This window comes from Euprymna scolopes, chromosome 41 (genome assembly GCF_053919585.1).
Source record: "Euprymna scolopes isolate OS-2025 chromosome 41, ASM5391958v1, whole genome shotgun sequence".
In the NCBI taxonomy this organism is placed as follows: Eukaryota; Metazoa; Mollusca; class Cephalopoda; order Sepiida; family Sepiolidae; genus Euprymna; species Euprymna scolopes.
The window spans coordinates 70,339,538-70,345,537 of NC_136522.1; the positions used below are offsets into that span (position 1 = coordinate 70,339,538).

The window sequence follows — 6,000 nt, forward strand, 5'->3', positions numbered from 1 at the left end:
CTCATCAGAGGGTAGGATTTAGCAAAATGCGGGATCGGATTTTGCATACGAAAGTATTTGATGAAACTACAAGTAAGTCATCTTACTTGATAACAAAAAGTGAAGCAGAGGGAATATGGGGAAGAAAACGGTGATTTCACGTGAATTGATAGTCTGGTGAAAGGTAAAGTATCCAATGACAGTAAAATCCAAAAATGTAAATCCAAGAAAGTTAATTAAATTTCCATTCGCACAAGTAAAATCCAAGGAAATCACGTAATCGGAAGATGGTCCAAAATAATCGAAAAGGCCGAAATCCGTGGAATAATTCACAAATAGGTAAAGGGAATGAATTCTAATAATATTATTAAAAGAAAAATAAGATATGAGTTAGACTCGGCTGCCGAGACAAGGCGTAATTAAGAAAAATGAATGAAGAAGAAGAGAGAAAAAAAAATGAGTGAAGAAGACGAGAAAAAAGGTTGAATGGTGATAGAATTAAATATAAAATAGAAAAGCAAATGTCAAAATGACTCAGACAAGATGACGTTAAAAGGCGCCAAAAATATAGGGCAAAAAGAGGTCAACTGAAATGTACAAGATATTACTTAAGAAAATATCAGCAGAGGTTATTAAAGGAAAGGATGGCCGGTATCTGCAAATTCCGGATAAAGCAAGTAAGTATGTAAGTAAATGCATATCGTGAAATATAAGTAAATATACATACAGGATATGAATGTGTAGGTAGATTGATATATTTGCTAGATATGAATATTTAAACACTAAAACGGAAATTGCAGATAAAAAACCGGCCAAGCAAAGAAGAAATAAATATTTAAAATAAAGGATTATTAAGTAATAAAGAATTAAGAAAGTATGTAGAAAAAACGATAATGTTATGGAAAAATTATATATATCTGAAAGGTTAAAGTAATAGTTATGTAATTTCAAAATTACCATAATTAAATTTGGACTTATGTTTACAGAAACAGATCAGTTCATTTTTAGAATTTATTATATTGTTACTTTGAGGGGAAGTAATTATAGTTATAGCTTCGGTTGTGCAGAGGCGACATGACTTAGAGCCTGGAGTATAAGGCTTAACTTTTTTATGATAGTCCATTTGATTGAGAAGAGGATATTATTAGAGTTAAGTTTTTTAATTAAAGTGGTTAGAGAAGTTCCTTCGTTATATTAGAAATATGGTTGTTAAGAGAAGAAATGTGGTTTGATATTCTTTTCTTAATAAATGTTGAAGTAGCGCCGATATATGTATGTACTTTATTAAAAGCTCGAGGTCTAAAATTAATATTAATTTGCTGATTTGTATTAGGACTGTTTTGGAGGGGGATAATGAGTGTTGTTAGTGTTAGGATTGCTGTTAGGAGAATTATTATTATTATTATTATTATTATTATTATTATTATTATTATTATTATTATTGCTAGTTGTATGATTGTAGATAGAGGGGCTGCTCGAGTGGTATATTGGATTAGTAACTATATCAGATGGGGGATGGGAAGAAGAATAACTTGAAGACAAAATATTAGTGTCTGTTATGGGAGGATTGTGTGGGAGCTCAGTAATAGTGCAAGAATATATAACATCTTTATGAATACAATCATTATTGAGTGGGCAAAGATGTTTGCTATTACAATTACAGTTAGTTTTGGGTTTAATTAGGAAAGGGATTTTTTGGGCTGATTTAATTTTATTGTTATTAGATGTTAAGATTCTTTGTGCTAAATTAGGCATTCTTGAATAGAATTATATCAGTGTGGGTATTTGAAAGAGCTTTGTACAATGTTGAAGAATTCCTTGGGTATATTAGTTTTGACATTTACGCTAAACGGAGGATTAAACCAAATATTTTTCTTTCTCCTGGTGCGACTGGGTGGGTTAGAGGTCAGTATTTTGGTTTGGATTATATATCATGCTATTGATAGCGGCAGATCTTGTTATTTGAACTGGTTTCTTACGAGTCATATTGTGTGTGATTACAGATTTAAGGCGGCCTGCAGGAGGAGCATAATGGTTGTATCTTTTTTTTTTATTACATTTTCACCCTAAACAAGGCACATTGCCACTTTGGTGTAGGGGGCTACTATCAGGGGAAACATCTACTGGGGTACTATGTAGGAATTAGGGCAGCGAGATGTTGGTTCACGTTGCACTTGAACTTATGCATATCAGTACAGTTGGGGAAGCAGTGACCTGGAATGGAATTCCAAAGCCTAGCAGTTCTGGGGAAGAAACTACTGGAGTAGAAAGATCTTTTACATCTACGGATCTCTACAGTGTGGGGGTGGGATTTTGCAGCTTGTCGGGTCTGTCGAGGGTGTTCACGTCGTGGGGGCACAAGTGCTTGCAGTTCTTCAGAGCATTCACCATTATAATACTTGTAGAACAGGCAGAGGGATGCAACGTTTCGACGATGGGACAGAGGCTGAAGCTTAGATGCCAGTTTAGGGCCTATCAGATTTGCGACTCTCTTTTGAACCCTGTCAAGGAGCGAGAGACTAGTAGCCGATGCACCAGTCCAAATATGACAGCAATACTCCATACATGGGCGAATAGTGGCCTTATAGAGGTACAGGATACTTTCGGGTGTTAGAAGTTTTCTAGCACGGTAGAGAGAGTCCACCTTCCTCGCAGCGGCCCTGGCAATGCCCTCGATGTAATTGTTCCAACTCATGTTTCCTGTGAACGTTAGGCCAAGGAGCTTGAAAGACGTACTCTCAGCTGGGATGAGGTCGGGTCCACATGCTTTTCATTGTGTCCTGAGTTCCTTAAGGCATTACTGAAGAAAGTAGTATTTTGATTAAAAGTTTTTTTTATCAACAGAAAGGACAGAAATTCTTGTAGAGACGGATGGTACTATAGATTTTATAATTGAGTTGGGGTGGTTAGAAGATTTATAAAAGCGTAAGATTGGGTTTATGATAGGGGCTATAAGTTTCGGAGTTAAGATTAAGTGTAACGTCTAGAAAATTTAAAGTTTTTTTTGTTCGGTTCGATAATTATAGAAAGGCCAAAATTATTAAAGAAGTTATGTAATTTTTTTTATATATATATGTAATTTATGTAATATATATATATATATATATATATATATATATATATATATATATATATATATATATATATATATATATACTAGCCGTACATACCCGGCGTTGTCAGGTAAAAGCATATTGCCTGGTAGTGGGTTTAGTCCCATACTATTTAAAATACACCAAGTATTCAAGTTGTTTAAAAAAATAATTCTGTACTAAATTCCACGCAGGGGAAAAATATAAATAACACTATTTCCTTCCTCGATATAGAAATTAAAGTCGACACTGATAGATTTATTACACAAGCAGTTATATGTTGCTACACAGTCATGAGCATGTTTCGTTCAACTAGTTACAAAAAACCTGCCTGTAAAGAATCATATCTTCTCAATTTTAAAAGCGAATATCCCCGTAGATATAAAATGGCGGTAGTGAAAAATCTTATCTTCCGGGCAAGACGAAGTTCTTCCACTAATGAAATATTTTTCAGACCCTGATTAATAACAACTTCACAAATATTATCGTGGACCAGCAGATTAAACACACTTTAACCGCCATTAGTAAAGACACTACTACTACTACTACTACTACTACTACTACTACTACTAATAATAATAATAATAATAATAATAATAACAATAATAATAATAATAATAATAATAACAACATACTTTATTGCAAGCAGATGTATGCGATTTATAAACTAAACGAAAAAATAAGAAATATCAGACACAAACACATTTCAACGACTGAAAAAACCCTCTAAAATCAGATTCATTATTTATTAAAAAAAATTTTTTTAAACAAGTCAATTACTAATAAACAATAACTCTACAGCCAACGACACTTTACTCAAAACTTGAAATACCGTGTACGTTTTTAAGTGCCCCGTAGGAGAATGTGTCTACAAAATTAACACGTACATTGGCATGCCTCGAACCAGTATCTCTCGCTGACTAACATGCCACGTATCTTCCCCGAATAGCTCCATTTACCAACATTCTGCAGCACATGACACCCCAAAACTGAATTTAGGAATATACTAATTAAAAACACCGCCAATGTAGCCGTCTAACTGGTCTGCGCCTCCCAATCATTGAAGCCATACTAATCCGTATGAAAAAAAAACCCCAAAAAAAAACAAAAAACAAAAAACGACCATCAATCAGGCTCAGTACGAAAGAGAAAGCTTAAGTGTTTTTAATGATTTTAAACGATTTTAATCGCCTTTTCAACAAAATTCATCAACACAATTTTTAATTCATCACTCGCCTGAGGACGACTTATGAAAGCCGAAAGAGAAGCAAACGGGAATTATCCTTGCTCTGCAATGAAACATGCATTAGAGAAAAAATGCTGCCAAAATATTCTTATATATATATATATATATATATATATATATATATATATATATATATATATATATATATATATATATATGATGAAAATAATGGAAATAGTATTCCGACAAAATAGAGAAAATAAAAAAGGAACAAACCGTATTATGTGTTCACCAACGTTTCGTCTTTATTTCGAGACTTCCTCTGGGTGAATGAGATTAAGAAACCAAAAAATATACCAGTACAAAATATTTGAAAAAGTTTCACGTGCACAGTGTGACGCAGTTTTATTTAAGAGAAACGGAAAAATTGATGTTGGAAATTCAAAACTGGTATATTTTTTGGTTTCTTAATCTCATTCACCCAGAGGAAGTCTCGAAATAAAGACGAAACGTTGGTGAACACATAATACAGTTTGTTCCTTTTTTATTTTCTCTCTCTCTCTCTCTCTCTCTCTCTCTCTCTCTCTCTCTCTCTATATATATATATATATATATATATATATATATATATATATAGTGAAATACACTTAAATATGATATAGCCAATATATACTAGTGATTTCGCAAGTTAAAAAAAACTATAACCTGGGTTTATTAAGAATCGAAACCAAGTATTTAGCATTCCAGTCTTTGTTATCATATGAGCTAACGAAAGGCGGATATCGAAAGTATAAAAATGTACCAAATTTAATGTATAAATTTGTATTTGCGCATACGTAGAAGAGCACTTTAAGTCGACTTAGACCTGCCAAATCTCAATTTGTTCAATTTTTACCTCTTAGCAGCAATTTTTACCGGCTAAAGACCAAATCGAATTTGTTCCACATGTCCAAATCCCTTATGTATCATATATATATATATATATATATATATATATATATATATATATATATATATATATATATATAGAGAGAGAGAGAGAGAGAGAGAGGGGGGGATAGAGCAGACACTGTTTTGCTGTATCACAGCTCTTCAATGCTCCTAGGCCTGAAACTACCTCAAGCTGGGATTGGAACATGACTGCCAGTGTGTGTGTGTGTGTGTGTTAGATCCGGTACCCGGTACTTAAACTATAGATTGAGAACTACCCACCTTTAGCAGTAGTAGTTGTAATAGTACCTATTTACTATGCCTCCCCACGGGACAGAGTTAGACACCAGGGTCGTTTTTTAATGTGGAGAAAAGGTACAAAAATAAAAAAATTGTCTCAGTCGTGAAGGACTGATCCTCAACCGAAAGAGAACAAGAAATGGAAGTGCAGCATCTGAAGAACAGATGGTGTTTATTTGCTCCCCCACTGAGCAAATTAGGCACAAGGCCGTTTTTAGTGTGAGGTAAAAACCAGCTCCCCTAAAAGGGGTCACTCTGGTTACCAAAAATAATTGTCCCAGTATAGAGGGTTTCCCCTCCATTGACTGGTACAAACCATCTTAAGTGCAGCATCTGCCGGAACAGATACTACACTTTGATCTTGACCAAAAGGCCAGTAGTTGTAATAGTAGCTGCAACTACTATAACAACAACAACCACCACTACTACTACTACTACTACTACTACTACTACTACTACTACTACCACCACCACTACTACTACTACTACTACTACTACCACCACTACTACTAC

The 6,000-nt window shown here is 34.0% G+C and overlaps 1 protein-coding gene across 8 annotated transcripts in view; it reads left to right on the forward strand.

Annotated features, from left to right (window-relative positions):
* The window catches only part of LOC145266610 (scavenger receptor cysteine-rich domain superfamily protein-like), a 211,122-nt gene that overhangs the window by 63,005 nt on the left and 142,117 nt on the right, over nucleotides 1-6,000 (forward strand). The gene's annotated exons all lie outside the window — the stretch shown is intronic.